The sequence below is a fragment of the Phocoena phocoena genome, chromosome 12 (assembly GCF_963924675.1).
Source record: "Phocoena phocoena chromosome 12, mPhoPho1.1, whole genome shotgun sequence".
Lineage (NCBI taxonomy): Eukaryota > Metazoa > Chordata > Mammalia > Artiodactyla > Phocoenidae > Phocoena > Phocoena phocoena.
This window is the reverse complement of record NC_089230.1, coordinates 9,400,479-9,419,927: the sequence shown is the minus strand read 5'-3', so window position 1 is coordinate 9,419,927 and position 19,449 is coordinate 9,400,479.

The window sequence follows — 19,449 nt, the reverse complement described above, 5'->3', positions numbered from 1 at the left end:
GTTCCTTACTATTTTAACTTGGTCAGCTGCCTTTAGTAAATCAGTATCCTAGTGCCATATCACGATTTAAACAATTATCAGAAGTACTTTTGTAACATTTTCAGTGAATGTGGATATTAGACAATTATCTAAAAAATAACAAAATGTAGTTTACTGAAGTTTCTATTTTACAAAAGAAAATAATATCATAACTCTTTAAATTGAGAGGATCTTACGAGAATGGAGAACTTACAAGTTACAGTTTCTTTGTTAATCTTTCCTTCTACCCTAGAAGTAGGGAAGACTTAATCCTTCGGAACCAATGTATTCTGCTGGTGGTAATGGGACGTGATCTTTCTCTGCATTTCAATTTAGCCGATGTTCAGTGCTTATTATAATTTGGAACTAAAGTAACTAGGTTTACCATAGGGGATGTGAAAGAAGTAAAGACAAATGTAGCTTCTATTCTTGAGGCCCTCGTGGTTTTAGTATTTTAAAAAACAAGTGTACATACTCAATGGGAAAATAAAAGATACTGGCCGAGTCATTTAAGGCTCAGAATACCCTCTCCCTGGCTTTCTCGGATCTGTGCCTCCCTGCCGACACCTCCTTCCCTGCCCACAGCTGAGTTCTCTGCCCGCTGTGCTTCTGTTCTACCTGTGCGTCCTCTTTATCACACTGCTGCTGTTGTAACTGTTGCTCTTTCTGACTAGCCTTTGAGGGCAGTGGCTCTTCCTTGCTTGTTTTCATATCCTCATGGAGTGATTGGTAATGGATATTCAGTAGATGACTTTTTGAGTAAGAGCTGGGAGCCTGCAGGGTGTACTGGAAAGGACAGTCCTGGGTTGCAGTCCCAGCTCTGCTATTTTCTGGCTCTGTGACCGTAAGCAAATTAACCATTCCGGGCTATGGTTCCTCATCTGTAATTATGCCAGAGCCTATCTTATCCCTTGCAGGGATATTAAACTTTTTATGACTTGCAGGATAGTCCCAATGTGAAGAATTGTCCTCCCCTTGCCCCAGTGCTAACTGTACCACTGTGGAGAAACACTGGCTTCAGCTAATCAGGCCTAGATCAGTCCCTAGAGCTAGACATAGGGTTACCTTACCTGACTCACAAGAGGGAGGGATGAAAACCTGAACGAAAGGGTTTTCTGGGGTTTTTTTTGCAGTACACAGGCCTCTCCCGCTGCGGAGCACAGGCTCTGGACGCGCAGGCTCAGTGGCCATGGCTCACGGGCCCAGCCGCTCTGCGGCATGTGGGATCTTCCCGGACTGGGGCACGAACCCGTGTCCCCTGCATCGGCAGGCGGGCTCTCAACCACTGCGCCACCAGGGAAGCCCAAAAGGGGTTTTTTAACCCCCCAGTGAAGAGGGAAGCGGAGGCCGTGAATGTTGCGAGCATTCCACCGTGCTGATTCCAGCGGTGTCTTACTGGGTGAGAGAAGAGAGTTGACTGGCACGGGTTTGGTGTTGCAGAGTGGGAGACAGGGTTAGCTTTTTAGGGTGGAGTTAGATTATGGAGGATGGTGAACGCCAGGGAAATGGATCTGAACTTGATCCTAGGGAACAGGAAATCATTGGGACTTTTTGGTACGTGATGTGATGCCAGTTTTATCGAGAGAGCCTCTGGCAGCTGTGGGCAGGATTGACAGGCTGAGAGGAAAGACTGTGGCGGGAAGATCAGTTAAGGGGCGGATCCGACCTGCTCCAGGGTAACTGACATCACAGAAGGCACAGGGCAGAGTGCTGGGTTAAAACTCCAGTTCTCCCATTTGTCGGGCATTCTACCTCAAGACAGGTTACTTGATGTATGTAATTGGTATGAGCTGCTGTTTCTCCTGCAGAACTGAGTGATACCACCATTGAGGGTTGCTTTGAAAATTAAGGAAGGACATATGTGAAGTACCTCCTGCCTCGAAACAGTCCCACCTCACCTTTCTCATCTGCCTGGTTTTCTCTTTCTGTAGTGTTTTTTAGGTTGCAGGAAGGACCACCTAGAAAGAGAAAAGAGGATGCTAGCAAAAACCTGGTTGGAGGTACATTTCCTGTGTCATAGAAGGTGTCTGGTTAGAAGGTTTCTGGCCTCTCCATTTTCGCATGTGATGACTCCCTCGTTCTGCATTTTTCCCATCTCTTGGTCGCTGCTTAGTCTAAATCTCTTCATTTGACTAAGTATGATTCATTCTTCCGTTTTTTGGTGTGATAAACACTGTCAGCTCTTCAAATTACATTGTATCTCCCTAACTTAATTCTCCTTGGCAGTCTCACTTTACTGTATCTTTAACTTTACACTTGTGATCCGATGAAAACCAGCTGTAGTTCTGTAGTGAGTTGTATATTAGCTGTATGAATTTAGAAGAGAAGTTGCCCTGAAGAGGAACCACTGATGAAAATAAATCATAGTTAAGAGTAATGGCCTTCATCCAAGTGTCAGTTAAAAGCAGACACCCGTGTTCCTCCTGTAACCCAGTTGTATGTGTGTTTATGTAGATGACTTTAAGAGGAAGCATCATTTTGAGTTTAATTTTAAAGATATGTACATTTCACTTAAGTATAGTAGTGTCCTTTAAATAGATTAAGATAGTTAATTTAAATTCTTTAAATAGGCCCAAAGGGACTTGCACATTATCCTGTCATTTTTCATGTGTGAAAGGTGAGACCTAGAACTAGAAAATAAGTATCCAGTGTCTTCTGTCTTATCCAATAATACATGGTTAGGACGGAGACTCTGAGTCATTAAGAAAAGTCATTAAGAAAAGACTTTTCTTAATGAATTATACTTTTAATCTTTTTAAAACAAGGAAAATGTATCACACTCATAAAAGAAGGACCACGAGGCATACAGTCTTCAGGAGTTTTCTAACTTAAAAATTTTTTTTTAAATTTTATCCATTTTGATTATTGAACTTTTAGGACAGAGATGGCAAGCAGAAGCTGCTAGGAGGACATTGCTGGGAGGGACTGAGGCCCTGTACAGACTGTGCTGATAGATTATTCGTTTGTACCAAGGGCCCAGGGAGAAGGAGGGAAGCCTACATAATGCTACACGGCTTCTGCTCTGGTTTTAGTAGTGCTTAATTCCTATAACTCTTTTTCAGTATATTTTATTCATATATATATGAATATATATATATATAAATTATATACTTTTCTTTCTCCTGAATGCTAGTTTATTTACATAGACACAGCAGAGAAGCCCTGCTAAAAACAAAGCGTTAATTTTTAAAACTCTTTGTAAATGTACCTTTGTATTATTTGACCTCTGATTTGTATTTTTACCCTTGGCTTTGCATGGTGCTTCCTCGGGGCCTTTGCACTTGCTGCTCCTCCCATCGTACCTGGCCTTGCGTCCTCCCGCGGTCCCTGTTCTTCACCAGCTGGCACCCTCATTCATAGGTCTCAGGTCACATGACGCCTCCTCAAGGTGACCTTCCCCAGCAACCTCATTTAAAGTAACCTCCACCAGCCCGTTACTCTATCACATCACCTGACTAAGCTCTTTACCAGCACCTGCCACCACCTGCAAGTACCTTGTGTGTTGAGTGGCTGTCTTCTCCTCCTAAAACAAACACTTCTGAGGGAAGGTAGGCGCCCTGGTGGTAGTAACTGCCTGTTACGTATCTGTTGACAAAATGAATGCGTACCTGCCCCCTAGCTTCGGCCTGGTATCCGGCCATCGGCTTTAACGACCACAGAGCATCCCAGGAGAGTGCAGACTCTAAACATGGCCTCTGATGGCTTTAAGCAGAAAAACCTAGGAGGCTGGAGGGAAATTCTTCCCCAAAGTCATGGTAGAGATTTAGGAAAAGTATAATTAAGAAACGTTCAGGATAAGCATTGGCATTTTACAAAACAGTTTAGTTTATAAAATTAAGAGATGAATGATTGTCTGTTAAATGGTTTTTTGTTCTTAAGCTGGGGCGGTAAACCTAGACTAAATGAAGTTTTTCATCCCAAGAAAACTATGATTTCTATAATCTCAAAACTGAAATAGTGAGATGAAATTTATTTGGAAATGGCAATGAATTCATTAACTTGAACATCAGACACCTAGTAGGTAGTAGGTACCATACTATGTGGTAAATGGATTAATAATTCATTCATTTAACAAATATGCATTTGACTGATTGCTGTGTCAGGCACTGTGCTGAACATGATAGAGAAGGAACTTACAGTTTAGTAGAGAATGCACCACAGGTAAACAAGCAAAAATAACACCGTGTAAATACAATGATGGGGAAGTACGACATAGGCCCAAAGGCAGGCTGTAGGAGAGATCCACGGCGGATGTCGGAGGTCACAGAATGTTTCCCACAAGTGAAATCTAAGTGAATTAAGGGGCATGAAACATGAATAGGATTTGATCAGGTGAAGAAAGAGGGAAGGTATGTACAGGTCTGGGATTCATCAGTGTAAAGATGGCAAGTGGAAGTTGTCAGGGTGAATATCATGCAGGAAGAGTGTGTCCAGTAAGAAGAGTACAGGATCCTGGGGAACATAAACTTTTATAGGGTGGCCTGTCTCCAAAAAGAAGCCTGAGAAAGGAGAGAAGGCAGAAAACCAGAAGAGGTCACGTGTGGCGAAACAAAGGGAAGAGTGTTTCAGGAAGTGGATGGCGGTGTCCTTTGCAGCCAGGAGGTAGAGTGAGCTGAGGGCCGCGTAGGTCCACTGGGTTGGCCCCCACAGGAGGGTTGCTAGTGGCCTCGACAGAGCCGTTCCAGCAGGGTAACGCGGGCGAAGCTCAGCTACTGTGGGGTGAAGAGTGAGTAGCAGATGAGGTCGACACAGTGAATGCGGACAGCGCTTCTTAACATTTAACTTTCTTTTGAATGGATAAAGAAGATGTGGTACATACATACAATGGAATACTACTCAGCCATGAAAAAGAAAGAATGCCAATTACAGCAACATGGATGGTCGGGATAGAGATGATCATACTAAGTGAAGTCAGTCAAAAAGAGAAAGGCAAAGCCCATATGCTATCACTTATATGTGGAATCTAAGATAAGACACAAATGAACTTATCTACAAAACAGAAACAGACTCACAGAGAGAACAGACTTGTGGTTGCCAAGGGGGTGGAGGGGTAGGAGAGGGATGGATTGGGAGTTTGGGGTTAGCAGATGCAAACTATTACATATAGGATGGCTAAACGACAAGGTCCTGCTGTAGAGCACAGGGAACTATATCCAATATCCTGCGATAAGCCATAATGGAAAAGAATATTAAAAAATTATATATATGTATAACTGAATCATGTATAACTGAATTTTGCTGTACAGCAGAAATTAACATTGTAAATCAACTATATGTCAATAAAAAATAAAATAAATTGAAGTAATAAAAAAATTCAAATTTCTTAGAGATGTTAAGAGAAGGCATTGGTCAAAGGAATATTTGGGGTTGAGGTAGGAATTTTTTCTTTTTAAAGATGTGATGGACATGAGTGGTTTAAATGCTAATGGGAAGGAAAGAGCAGAGAAGTTTAAAATCATGGAGTAGTTAGAAAGTGTATCTGGCTGAGAGCCTCCCAGTATACAGTGTAGGGTGTGGTTATCTTTGTAGTTTGCTGAGGGAGTTTTCTCCTGGCCTTTCTCCTTTCTCTTTTCTGTTTTGTTTTTGTTTTGGCCACACTTGCAGCTTGCGGGATGGGATCTTAGTTCCCTGACGAGGGATTGGACCCTCGCCCTCAGCAGTGAGAGCTTGGAGTCCTAACCACTGGACCGCTAGGGAAGTTCCTATTTTGTTTTTTGAAGTTAGAGCCAAGGTCATGTGCTTACATGTAACTCCCAAAAGCGCCCTAAAGCAAAAAATTTAAAGTGGTTTTACAGTGTGAAGCTCATCACATCTGCTCTGTGTGCTTGGCGTCTATATTTAAAGTATTTTACTTTGTTTAAGGCTTCTGGCAGAGCACTTTTGAGATCATATCTTTGTTTCTTTGACTTTTCAACCCGTATTACTGCTAGCCGCTGGTGGCTGTGAATGTGTTTGAGTGTACCATCAGCCACAGAAGGCTAATTCCGTAGAAGGAAGCCAGTGCAGTTAGCGTACCATTATTATTCTTTTTCCACAATTGTACTATTTATTTGTATGGACCTTTAAAAATTACGGTAAAATATATATAACATAAACTTACTATTTTACAGGCAATCATAAATCTCTTGAATTTATAAACTAAACTCTGTTTTGCAAAATGCTAATGTTATCCCAGATATTTCTTAATTACACTCGTGGAGGTGGTCCTCGCTGCTCCTTCTGGTGGTTCTTCCTTGGCCAGTTTATTTGCTGCATGTGCTGATCAGTTCTCAGTTGGAGACTCTGAGGGCGGGTCCCTCTGCAGATCCCCAGAACAGTGTCTGTGCAGCTCTTTCCTCTCCCACACTCTTACCTTGTGAGCGCTCACCTCTTGGGCCTCCCCTCACTCCCATCTTTGCGTCCGCAGTGCCGAGGTTGACAGCCTTTGCCTGGGTTTCCCTTGCCTGAGCTTCCGGAAAGCTGTGGCAGTTCTTGGGCTCGCCTGGTTTCCCCCCATCTCTCAGGGGTCGCTGTCCTGTGCTGCCTGTTGTCCATTGCCTGAAAACTGTTGTTTCATAGATTTTGCTCAGTGTTTGAGGCGTTTGAAGTTGGAGAGGATATCCAATACCTGGTGTACCATTTTTTTTCTGACATTGAAGTTTTGCCCACTATCTATTATGAAATTTTTGTCTACTTCCTGAAGTGTATATATTTTGTTAACTGGTCCCAGAAAAAGGCCAACTTATCTTCAGAAAAAAAGGGCTCCAGTGTCCTTCTTCCGTCTTCACTGCTCACCCTTTCCTGTCTCTCGTGTGGGGTAGTTTTGTAGTGACACCTACCTGCCTGCTTCTTCCACGTACATCCAGAGTCAACTGTGCAGGAGTTCAGACATCCTGAACCTTGGTTCTACTATTAGGCATGTATTTGAGGCAGTCACCCTGCCAGCTGGTGGTTCAGTCCTGGTGGGAAGTCTGCGTCCACTTCCTTCTGCTGCCCCATGCTGTATCCTAATGTGAGCTAGAGCCCCAGCAATAGTACTGCCATTTGTTCTCGCCTTTCATTCCTTTACTTTTAAGTCTTCTATCTCCTTATACTTAAAGTGCATTTCTCATAGATAACATATAGGCAGGGTCTTGTTTTTTTATCAAGTTGACAATCTCTCTTTTAATTCGAGTGTTCAGACTACGTTTAATATAACTGTTGATTTGATTTTGTTCAAGTGTACCCTCTTGCTGTTTGTTTTTTATTTATCTGCCCCATCTATTCTTTGTTCCTTTTTTTTCTTGCCTTCTTTTAGATTACTTAATAGTATTCCTTTTTGTCGTCACCATTGGCTTACACATACATGTTTCTTTCCTCCCTCCCTCCCTCCCTCCCTCCCTCCCTCCCTCCCTCCCTCTCTTCCTCTCTCCCTCCCTCCCTCCCTCCCTCCCTCCCTCCCTCCCTCCCTTCCTTCCTTCCTATGAGTGCCCTGAGGTTCATCGAATGAACTGGTTATCTTAACACATTCTGACTTCAAATAACATTACAGCACTTTGCATATAAGAACTCTGTAACAGTATATATCTCTTTCCTGTCCTTTGTGCTGTTTTTTTGTTGTGCATTTTATTTCTCAATATTATAAACCCCACAATACACTGTTGTTATTCTTGTTTCAAAAGTCAGTTATCCTTTTAAAGTCAGTTATCTTTTAGGGAAATTAAACAACAAGCATTTTTTTTTATATGGCCCACGTACTTTCATTTCTGATGCTCTTCTTTCTTTCGTGTAGATTCAGTTTTTTATCTAGTATAATTTTCCTTCTGGTTAAAGAGCTTCCTTTAACATTTCTGGTAGTGTCCGTTTGCTGGTGACAGATTCTCTCAGCTTCTGTTTGTCTGAAAATGTCTTTATGTCACCTTTAGTTTTGAAGGATGTTTTCGATGGATGTAGAATTCTAGGTTGATATTTCTGCGGTTTTTCACCACTTTAAAGGTGGATTTTGTCTGTATTGTTTCTGATGAGAAGTCTGCAGTCATCTTTGTTCATGTAGCCAGCTCCCGCCCCCACCTTTGGCTGTTTTTAAGATATTTCTCTTTATCGCTGATGTTCTGCAATTTCATTAGATCTCTTTGTGTAGTTTTTTGTTGTGTTTTGTGGGATTTATTCAGCTTCTTGGGTCTGTGGGTTGTGTTCTCATGAAACTGAAAACGTTCTGCCATCGTACTTCTTCCTTCTGTTCTGCCTCCCCACCCCTCTGGCATCGCAGTTGCATGTATGTTAGACTGCTTTCTGTTGTCTCACAGGTCACTGCCCAGGTTTTTATCCTCTTTTCTTTCTGCTAATAGTTTCAACTGCTATATCTTCAAGTTCACTGATCATTTCTTATGGAGTGTCTAATCATCTGTTAAGCCCATCCAGTAAAATTCTTTCATTTGAGAAATTATAGCTTACAGTTCTGGTCGTTCCATTTGGTTCTTTTTTATAACATGCATTTTTCTCCTTATTATCATCGTGTGTTCCTTTAAGTCCCTGGATATATTTATCATAGTTATTCTGAAGTGTCTGCTGGTTTTCTTACATCTGTCATTTCTTGGTTTGTTTCTATTGACTGATGTTTTTGTCCTGCGTTACATTTTTCTATTTATTGGCTTGTCTATTAATTTTTTGTTGATACTAGACATTGTGTTGGCGTGTTGCTGAGTGTCTGGATTTTGCTGTCTCCCTTTAAAGGGTGTTAAAGTGTGTTTTGGTAGGCAATTAAGTTACCTTTGAATCAGTTTGATTCTTTCAAGGCTTACTTTTAAGTTTTGTTAGGATGGGTCCCGAGTAGCCTTATCCTGAGGTACATTTCGCCCTACCCCAGCCTGAATGGGGTCTCTGCCTTGAATGCTTTGGGTGTATTCAGTGGAATTTCCCCACTCCGGCCAGTCAGAGCTCTAGTGTCCTGCGGTTCTGCCTGACCTCTGAGAATGTTTTCAGCCTGCAGCCCCCCTGGAGTTGTTCTTTGCTCAGCCTTAAAGCAGTTTGTCCAGCTGTGTGCAGTGCAGTATTTATCAGCAGACTCAAGGAGACCTTTGTGCAGGTTTCTAGAGCTTTTGCTCTGAGTAGCTCCTTTCTGGTAGTTTGTCCTCAGGTCTCAGCTGCCTTAGCCTCCTGGAATTCTGGTCTCTGTCTCTTCAACTTAGCAGGACCTATGCTTTCTGCTTGGAGCTCCCTGCTTCTCCCAGCATTTGTGTCAGAGAGTGCCACCAAGCAGAAAGCTGGAGCCTTCATGGGGCTCATCTCATGCTTCCCTTCTCTCAGCATTCCCTCTCCCGTGCGGCCCTGTTGCCCAGTATCTGGAGCCTGTTATTTTGTGTATTTTTCCCAGTTTCCTAGAGATTTTTGTCTGTATGTGGTAACAGAGCAAGTCTAATACCAGTTACCCCATTGTGGCTTTTGCTCTTTGATTTTAATTAGTTGTTTTCTTTGTTGTTTTGGCTGTGCTGTGAGGCTTGTGGGATCTTAGCTCCCTGACCAGGGCTTGAGCCTGGGCCCTTGGCAGTGAAAGCATGGAGTCCTAACCACTGGACCGCCAGGGAGTTTCCTTGATTAGTTGCTTTCACTACTAGATTTTGATATATCACTTATTCATTTTATGTTCTAGTTTTAATCTTCTCTTTTTATTTTAGTTGGTCTGTACTATAGCCTTTTTAACCTCTCCTTTTAATAGTTTTATCCTAAAAGGCCCTCGGTTGATTCAGGTTACACGAGGAAAATGATGAAGTTCTAGGGCACGAGTTTATTTTTTTGCCATTTTGCATATGTTCAGCGTTTCACAGTTTATCCACAGGGTCTCCAGATAGCAATAAAGACTGCGCTGTAGCTTGGATCCCCCTTCCTGTGCTTTCCCCAGCACACAAGCAAGCTTTCTGAGACTCGGTATTTGAAAAATATGGATTTAGGGGAAATTTCAGTCCACGTAAGGCATTTGAAGCACTGAGTATAATAGAATATTTTGATAGATTCCTTTGTGAGGACTTATTTCTCTTAACTTTTATGAGATAGTATATTTTTTTCTAAATGGAATTGTTGGAATATTCAGTACAAAGTAATCAGTGTAGTAAAGGGCTAAGTAGTACTTGCTGGTGATCACTAGCATAAGAGAAAGACTAATAGCTAAAGCAGGAATTTGTTTTATGGGACAGTTTAATCTTTCAACCTATTGAGGAAAATAAGTAAGGTACTTTGTGCCATTTTGGAAACTATGCTGAGTTTGTATTAAAGAGCTGGATGAAAATGTTAAAAATCTGGGCTTCCCTGGTGGCGCAGTGGTTGAGAGTCCGCCTGCCGATGCAGGAGACATGGGTTCGTGCCCCGGTCCGGGAAGATCCCACATGCCGTGGAGTGACTGGGCCCTTGAGCCATGGCCAATGGGCCTGCGCATCCGGAGCCTGTGCTCCGCAACGGGAGAGGCCACAACAGTGAGAGGCCCGTGTACCGCAAAAAAAAAAAAAAAAAAGTTAAAAATCTTTAACGTACAGTCTCTGGCTATTGATTTTTGTTTGTGGCCTTAAAGTGCAGAAAATGAAGTTTTGTCATTCTTTGTTTTTCAAGTCATGGTATGTTTCAGGTACCCTTTTTTAAGTGAGCAGAATACATTTGGGACAAGTTCATACACAATTTCTCAGAAAAAATATCCCCTTGGGATTTTAGATGAAACAGCATTATATTTATAGACAGACATCTTTATGGTGTTTTACCTTTGTTCTCAGGAACACAGTGCGATTTATTGGTAAGATTTTCTTTACTAAGGTTCCTCATGTTTTTGGTTATCGCTTCTGCTTTGTATTTTTTTGTTGTGGTTGCTCTTGGGAGTAACCCCCAATTATTTATATATTTATATATATATGTTTTTAAAAATCAAGTTATTATTTAGAGAGAAACTATTGATTTTTGCCACTTTATTTTAAAATTGGTCTCCTGATTGAATTTCATTATTCTAATATTTTTTCAAATGCTTGGGGTTGAGGGATTCCTTGTGGACCACCGTCAGCATTGCTGGATCACCCCTACCTTCATACACAAATTACACGTGGGGGGGTGCTGTTTCTGGTTGACCCCCCTCAGGTGGGTCTGGTTCTCATATAATCTGGTGCAGTAACAGACTCCAGAACCACCTTTTGTGGGAAAAAGTAACCCAACACTCAGCTCTTTCCTTTGAGCTTTCAGGCCAGTTCTAGAATCCATGGTGGGCTGGAAAGAAGACACAGTTAGGCAACAATTTTTAGCACACGCAGAATGTATATATAATCAAAAAAGCCAAAGGTCATGATAGCTAACATTAATTGAGCCCTTTGTGTCACAAGGCACATGCTGTTGGCCTCATCATATTCTTGAGGAGTCTGAGACAGAGACTTGAAGGAATTGAGCCAAGTTTACAAGGCTGGTGAAACGGTACAGTGGGGAGTTGACCCGCGTGGTCTGGCTCCAGAGCCAGCTCATAATTGCTGTGTTGCCAATAATTACATTTCATCCCCCTCTTGGGGGAGAAATGAAAAACATTTTCAACACACAGTGCTGGGGGGCAGGGGTGGCAGGGACAGACACAGTTCCTGGGAATGTTTATGTTTCCTACCTGTTGTCTCTGAGGTTTGGGATTTGGGGTACTGTTTGCTGTTAAACTTTTACCTTTTTTTCTACAATGCACATGTCATTTTATAATCAGGAGAAACAGTAAAGCTATTTTAATTTGGAGTGGGGGTGAGGTTATTTTCTTAACCACAGCTAAGTAGGTTTTCCTGTGCTTTGCCCTGGAGGTTGAGTAGTAGATTGGTAACCTTGCAGCTGTGATAAAGAACAAGGTAGGGGACTTCCTTGGTGGCGCAGTGGTTTAGAATCCGCCTGCCAGTGCAGGGGACACGGGTTCGATCCCTAGTTCGGGAAGATCCCACATGCCGCGGAGCAGCTAAGCTCGCGTGCCACAAGTACTGAGCCTGCGCTCTAGAGCCCGTGAGCCACAACTGCTGAGCCCTCGTGCCACAACTGCTGAAGCCCATGCGCCTAGAGCCTGTGCTCTGCAACAACTCATCACAATGAGAAGCCTGTGCACTGCAACAAAGAGTAGCCCCCGCTTGCCGCAACTAGAGAAAGCCCACGCGCAGCAACGAAGACCCAATGCAGCCAAAAAATAAATTAAAACCAAAAAAAAGAACAAGGTAGATGTGCTGATATGAAGAATCCTAAGATTGAATAAAACATGAAATGTAGAGGCAAACGTGAAATATAGAGGCTTACGTGTACTGTGATTCTGATGGGCTCTCTGTGTGTGTGTGTGTGTGTGTGTGTGTGTGTGTATGCAAATGCACATGTCAAATGCAGAACATTTTGAAGGATACTTTCAAATCTATTAGCACTTGTGCCCTTTGGGGAGAAGAGGAATATTTTCTAACTTTTCCTTTTTTAACTTCATTATATTTTTTTATTGTTGTAAAAGTGCCTGTGTGTGTGTGTGTATCTATATATATAGTGAAATAACAGTACTCAGAATGAGAACTCCAGAAATGTGTAGATTTTAATACAGATTCAGATTGCCTTTTTTTTTTTTTTTTTTTTGCGGTACGCGGGCCTCTCACTGTTGTGGCCTCTCCCGTTGCGGAGCACAGGCTCCAGATGCACAGGCCCAGCGGCCATGGCTCATGGGCCCAGCCGCTCCGCGGCATGTGGGATCCTCCCGGACCGGGGCACGAACCTGTGTCCCCTGCATTGGCAGGTGGACTCTCAACCACTGCACCACCAGGGAAGCCCTTGAATTGCCTTTTTTTGAGTTAAACTCTGGAGCATTTTGTGTTCTGTTGTAACTGGGGAGACATTCTCAAATAGAGTGTGGTGTTTTCAACAAGATTCTGAGCTTCCTGGGTAAAGATACAAGGCAGTGCTTTTAATTTTTTTTTGACTAAACAATAAGTTCATGTTAAGAAAACACACACACTTAAAAAGGTATTGATATGAAAAGGATAACACTGAAAATTCCTCTCCTGTTCCTCCCTTCCCTCAGCCAGCTGTCTTCTCAGAGGCAGTGTTATCAATTTCTTCTATATCCTTACAGAGATATCCTATACATACACAAGCAGGTACATTTTCTTCCTTTTTTTTTTTTTAACACAATAGTTATACCTTGCTTTATTTTCTCACTTAATATATGTACATTAGAGATGATTCCACATGTGAAAAATAAGCAAACCCTTCTTCTTTTTTGTTCGAGTACATGGTATTCCATTCCATGGAGGTGCCCTACTTGACTAACCAGTACCTACCTTTCAGGCTGAGCCTGGTCCTTTGCTCTTGTAAACAGTGCTGCAGTGAATAACCTTTTGCAAGTGGGTATTTCTAGAGGAAGAATTCCTGGAGGTAGAGTCTCTGAGTAAGAGAGTTTGCGTGTTTGTGATTTTGATAGGTGTTACCAGGCTGCCTCTCACTGCCATCAGCACTACGTAAGAATTCCTGTTTCTCTGCACCTGCACCCTCACCCACGCAGTGTTGTGATCAGAGTTTTGTTTCTGTGTTTTTGCCAACCGATAGATGGGAAATATTTGTTTTATAAGAGAGGTTTTACATTTTTAAGAGCCTTTTATTTCTCACAGATTTGTAGTTACCCTTCATAGAGTAGGAGAACCAACCTTTAGTCTGTGATAAAAACTGTAAATATTTTTCCTGGTTTGTCATTTGTTTTTTATCTTGTTCACAATGGCTTTTGCCGGGCAAGGCAGGTATGTGTTATTTTGGGAGAAGAGAAGTTTCTCCATCTCTCTCTTTTAAGGACTTCAGGATTTTGTTCTGTACTTAAAGTCCTCCTCCACTGCAAGGTTATTTTAAAAACTCACTTAAGATTTCCTTTGGTTCTTTTTATAGTTTCCTTAAAATCCTTTTTATTATGGAGAAAGTCAAACATGCTCAAAAGTAGGATAGTATAATGAAGCCTCTGTACCCGTCCCCCAGCTTTGGCAACTGTTGACTCACCTTGTTTTGTCTAGACCCCATCAGCTTCCTTTGCTCTTGCATTACGTTTGAAGAAATGCCAGATACTTTTATCACTTCATCTGTAAATATTTTAATGGGTATCTCTAAAGATGGAAAGTCCTTTAAAAATATAACCACAATACTATTTTGATACTTGAAAATTGACTACTTTAAAATATCTCAGAGCCCTTAAGTGTTCAAATTTTCAATTGTCTCAAATATTATCATCTTTTTTGCATTTTGTTGGACTTAGAATCCAAATAAGGTGGGGAGGGACAAACTAGGAATTTAGGATCAACAGATACACAACACCACATATAAGATAAACAACAGGACCCACTGTATAACATAAGGAACTATATTTAATATCTTGTAATAACCTATAATGGAAAATAATATGAAAAAGAATCTCTCTATATAACTGAATCACTTTGCTGTACACCTGAAACATTGTAAATCAACTGTATTGCAATTTTTAAAAATGAAAAAACGAGTACAATGAAGAGAAATAGATTTAAAAAAATAAAAATCCAAATGAGGTATATATAGCAGTCATAATCAATTGTCTAAGCCTGTCTATTTATAAGTTCCTTCACTTCCCTTCCTCTTTGCCCCTGTGCCTGGGCTTGTTTTTGTCTTTCAGATTTGTTTGTTAGAGAAAATGGGTTCTGTGATTTCCTACATCTGGATTTTCTTACTGCATCCTCATTGCAGAGTGTAATATATTCCTTTGTATGTCTTGTAAATTGGTACTAGGATCTAGAGGGTCAATAAGATTCGAATTCTTTTTTCAAGTATGTGACTGGCATTGTATTCCATCAGAAGGCAAGTAGTGTCTGGTTGTCTTTTGGATGCACTGTGCTTAGATGCATTAAATTATTAAGGATTGAAAAACGATGTTCTAATTCTATTATTCCTTTTTCATTTATTTCATTTATTAACTGTCCTTCAGGATCATCCTTGCTTTTGCATATTGCACTAAATAATAACTTTGTACACACGTGCACAGGTGCAGCTAGAGAATGGATTCGCAAAATGCGACTTCTGGATCTAAGGGTAAATGTATCTTGAAAACTCTATTGAAGTAGAATTTCTCACTTATAAGATGAGCAGAAATGCAAAAGTTGGGTAATTGATTGTTTGTGAAACTGCGGAGAACCGTTACATTCATATATATTGCTGGCAGAGGTTTCAATGGTACAATCCCCAGTGGAGGGAAATGTGGCTCCATCTACCAAATTAATTTGTCTTCCTTTATGTGGAATTGAGCATTTTTTTCACACATAAATGATGTAAGGGCCATTTATATTTTTCTATGAACTGTGTAGTCCTCTGCTCATTTTTTCTGATGGGTTGCTGATCTTTTTCTTGAGCTCTAGATGCTTTTTAAGATTAAAACTTTGTGATACGAATTGCAAAGATTCTTTTGTAGTTCATGTTTTATATATTAGTGAGTTTGGGTAATAGTGATGTGCTGTGTGATATGGCCAGTTTGATGCCACCACATCAAATAACTAATGCTTTCTTCTGATTGTTCTCATATAAAACACATAAAGAAGCTTTGATCTGGGTGGGTTTGGGTAGAAAGTTTCTTAAGATCATCCCAACCTCCAGCTGCTTGGTTACAGCGTGGCCTCAGTTCAGAGGATTCCCTTGGTCCAAGCAGTCCCAGAATCGTTGTACATGAGTGGAATAGAGGCTGGGAGGAGTAGCATGGGAGTGGATGGTACAATTTGATTGGTTTACTTTAAGTGTTCAGGATTTCTTCCCCCTTGCGATTGTATAATTGCCCTTTGTTACACACAGATTTAAGATTATCCTAAATGTTTCTTGGAAACATATTCCTGCACTCAGTGAATTTCTGTTTACATTTCTGTTTGCCTTGGAAGTTTCTCAAGCTACGTGTCTGGTTGACCAGTTAGAACATTCCTCTAAGTGCATCATATTTCAGGATGACAGATATAAACCCATTTTAAGAAAAACATTTTTAAAAGAACATACGGATTTTACTGGTAGTTTATTCTTGAAATTTTTACATAAGAAAATTAATTTTCAGCCATTCTCGATGGGTGCTACCAGAATTTTTAGAAAATTCTTCTACTGGGAAAAGATCTTTTACTAGAACAACTGTTAAAATAAAACCTTGGTAGAACTCAGTCATCTTCACTCTAATCCTGAATAGTTTATCAAGCACATTGCTTGTAAACAGTTAAGGAAACAAACCAAGTTTATTTCCTTACTTGGAAATTTTAAGAGCAACATGCCCAAAACATAATCAATTGATCCATGTCTCCTTGGAAAGAGTTTTTTTGTTTGTTTTTTTTTTTTGCGGTACGCGGGCCTCTCGCTGTTGTGGCCTCTCCCGCTGCGGAGTACAGGCTCCGGACGCGCAGGCTCAGCGGCCATGGCTCACGGGCCCAGCCGCTCCGCGGCATGTGGGATCTTTCCGGACCGGGGCACGAACCCGCGTCCCCTGCATCGGCAGGCGGACTCTCAACCACTGCGCCACCAGGGAAGCCCCGGAAAGAGTTTTTTTTATCATGTGCAGCTGTCTTGGACCTCAGCCGTGCCATATTTTAACAGTTTTACTGATGGCACAGGTGAAACTATGGAAAGCATGCTTATCAGACTTTCTAATGACTCAGCAGAAAAGGATAAGGGATAATTGGATGGTGGTTTAGAAATCCAGAAAACTCTTTTAATAGGTTGGAGCAATGGGCTGAATCTAACAAGATGAAATTTTATGGGGATAATTTAAGATTCTTTATTTGATTCAAAATAACAAGTGAACAAGCACAGGCCAGGATTTAGCAACGGCTGTTGAAATCACAGATTGATAGAAACTGAAAAGCATTTACGCCTTAACCACTTATAAAAAAGACAAATACATCTACATATATCAGTGGTATAATAATGCTCTCAGGGTCTGTTAGAGTGAGTTCTGTTTCTTCTGATGATCTTGTGGATTAGGTAGAGACAAGATATAGGAAGTCATTAAATATGTAAATTTTATAAAAAGTGTCAAGAGTGTCTTTAAGTAAAACAAGCTTGCCATTTAAAAAGATAAATTAATTTTATAGAAATATCACCTACATGCAAAACTTCAGTTCTCAAGGGTGTCAGATTAATAAGGGATCCTTCAGTCCCCGAATTTCTGAAGGTTTACATATTTTACTCATTTTTTGATTGAGTGTCTCTGCTTTAAAGATGGGAGAGCTGCATCACTGAAGGCTTACTGCTTTTTCCCAAGATTTAATTGTGATTTATGTGAAAGAAGCAGATGTGTAAGAATGGGAGCTTGTCTTCTAACCCCCATATGAAATTTTTTTGCTGCCAGTTTTTTTGCTATTTGGAACTGTTTAATTCTCTATTATTGTACATTTTAGGTTTTGTTTTGCAAAATAGGAAATACAGCAATGAACTTATGTACAGTGTTTTTTTATTTAGGATGTTTTCTTAAAAAATTCTTTGGTTTGGGATTATTGGTTTGTATCAACTTGGACTCTCTAGATTGCAACTGACAGTCTGAACTCATAAGGACAAAAGGAGATGCACTCGTTACTGTGAGTGAACCGTCCACAAGGGGAGAAATGGCTTTGGGCTTGTCCTTCAGGTGCTCTCATCAGGATACTGTTTCTCTTCCTCCTTCCATTCTGCATTCCCCCCACTTCATTCTTCAGACTTGTAGCCGCCGGCAACATTTTCAGAGAAAAAGACCCACTCTCCCAGCATCCCTGTCGCATTCTGATTTTCCCTGTTTGGCTCACATGCTCACCAGTCATTTGGAGCCAGGCAGGAAGTTTCCAAAAGGAAGGGATGTGGAGCAAAGTAACAGATGTTTACAGCATGGGTCCGAAAGAATGAGGTATGTTCAGGATGATGGGTTCTGCACACATCAGACAGGTGTGTGTGGCACACTTAGAATTCTGGAACGCTTAGCTCCTGGAACACTTAGTTTGAAGCTGTGAATCCACTGTTTATCTTACTATATCTAGATAAAATAACTTATATACAGGATTGCTATCTACCAGCCATTCGCTTCCTCTGTAATACTTTTTGAAATTGCTGTTTGAAGAGATTAATTGTGGTTGACGGTATGTATTCAGTATACGGTATGAAGTTATCTACTGTGTGGAAATTTAGCTCTTGAATATACTTGGAGTCATTTTTTAATGTACAGCTAACGTTGGAAAAGGCGGTGTCGAAAAATGACCTTTTCTTTCAAAGACCACATCAGAAAATAGTTGGGCAGATTGGCAGTTGAGGTCGAGGTCAGCATCTTTATCTGTGTGGGTCCTGTAGTGGCGGTGAAGGCAGGAAGGTGAGGAGACCTGGAAGCCAAGGAGGGACAGGAGAGAGAAGGAGTGGATAATAGGAGGGTGCCGGAGGTTTCCAGTCTGGCCTAAACTTTGTAAGAAGAGTTACTCTTATAGGCTGAATGGCCTTTTTTTTTTCCCTTCCTGTTGACATTCACGCTCATTTGGGGACGTGCCTTTTTTATTTGCAGTGTGCGGGCCTCTCACTACTGTGGCCTCTCCCGTTGCGGAGCACAGGCTCCGGACGCGCAGGCTCAGCGGCCATGGCTTACGGGCCCAGCCCCTCCGGGGCATGTGGGATCTTCCCGGACCGGGACACGAACCCGTGTCCCCTGCATCGGCAGGCGGACTGTCAACCACTAAGCCGCCAGGGAAGCCCTTAAATCTTTTTGTTCTCCAAAGTTAGTCTCAGTTACAATTCTTAAGAAGCATCTCTAGGTTAAAAAAAAAAGTCTTAAACCAACGTGTTAAATAAACCTATAGTGTTTATAGACATTTTCCACGGGTAAATGTTCAGTAATACTTAAATGTGTAAGGGAGTTTCCATTTTTTTTATTTTTGGCTTGTTTCACATTCTGTTTCACCAAGTTGTAACTTTAGTAAAAAAGAGGCTTTAGTTTTCTCTATCTGTGGGTTAGTTGGGTTTAACCGGATCAAAAAAGTTGTTAACCAGGATTCTTAAGGAACAGGAACAAAAAGCAGGTTCCTCATCTGGCTCTCCTCAGCTTGCCAGGCCCCGCCCCTCCCCGGGAATCTCGCTGTCCTTGGGGGTGAGTCCTGGCCTGGGGACCCCCGTCTCCCTCCTCAGGCGTTTATCTCCTATCTGCCCTCATTGCACGAGGGATTGAGGTGGGTGTGGCATGTTTTAAAAAAATAGTCCCCAACATGGCAAGCAGAATTCTATCTACTTTTGCAGCTGTGTGACGAACATACCTCGGCTTGGTGTCCTTGTCCTTTGTAGTGACCTAAGGAAAACTGGAATGCTTCCAGAATTCTCACTGTCCCTGAGCCTGGCTTTCCGTCCCCCTTCCCAGCCTCCCAGCCTATAGCAGTAAAGGATCTAATGCTCTTTCTTTCTTTCTTTTTTTTTTTTTTTTTGGCGGTACGCGGGCCTCTCACTGTTGTGGCCTCTCCCGGTGTGGAGCACAGGCTCCGG